Genomic DNA, 858 nt, shown 5'->3' on the forward strand with positions numbered 1-858 from the left:
AGGAGGCTGAGGCAGGAGAATTGCCTGAACCCAGGAGGCGGAGGTTGCGGTGAGCCGAGATCGCGCCATTGCACTCCAGCCTGGGTAACAAGAGCGAAACTCTGTCTCAAAAAAATAATAATTATTATTATTATTATTATTTTAGACAGGATCTCACTCTGATGTCCAGCCTGGAGTGCAATGGCATGACCCTAGCTCACTGCAGCCTCAAACTCTTGGGCTCAAACTATCCTCCCATCTCAGCCTCCTGACAAACTAGGACTACAGATGCACAGCAGCACCACACCCAACTAATTCTTTAAATTTTTTGTAGAGGGGATGTCTCCCTATGTTGCCCAGGCTGGCTGGGATTAGAAGTAATTCAAATTTCGTGCTTATTCAGTGTAGTAGGTACTCAATAAGTCTCTGTTTAGGCCAGATGCAGTGATGCATGCCTGTAACCCCAAGGCCTTGGGATGCCAAAGTGGGAGGATCCCTTAAGCCCAGGAGTTCTAGACCAGCCTAGGCAACAGAGAATACTGGAGACCCCATCTCTACACAATTTATAAAAAATAGCAGGAATTGGTGGCCTATACCCTGTAGTCCTAGCTACTCTGAAGGCTAATGTAAGAAGATTGCTTGAGCCCAGGAGTTCAAGGTTACAGTGAGCTATGATCATGCCACTGTACTGTAGGCTGGGCTAAAAAGCAAGACTCTCTCTCAAAAAAAAAAAAAAAAAATCTGTTTATATTGGTAAATGGATTTATATCTGTAAATATCTATAAATACAGTACTGCAAAATAACATAATCCCTACTCCACCTTGAATCTGTTACCACATTTACAGGCTTCCGGAACACATATTCTTTTCCTTCCTATA

Source organism: Cebus imitator, unplaced genomic scaffold, assembly GCF_001604975.1.
Source record: "Cebus imitator isolate Cc_AM_T3 unplaced genomic scaffold, Cebus_imitator-1.0 Scaffold129, whole genome shotgun sequence".
NCBI classification, from domain to species: domain Eukaryota; kingdom Metazoa; phylum Chordata; class Mammalia; order Primates; family Cebidae; genus Cebus; species Cebus imitator.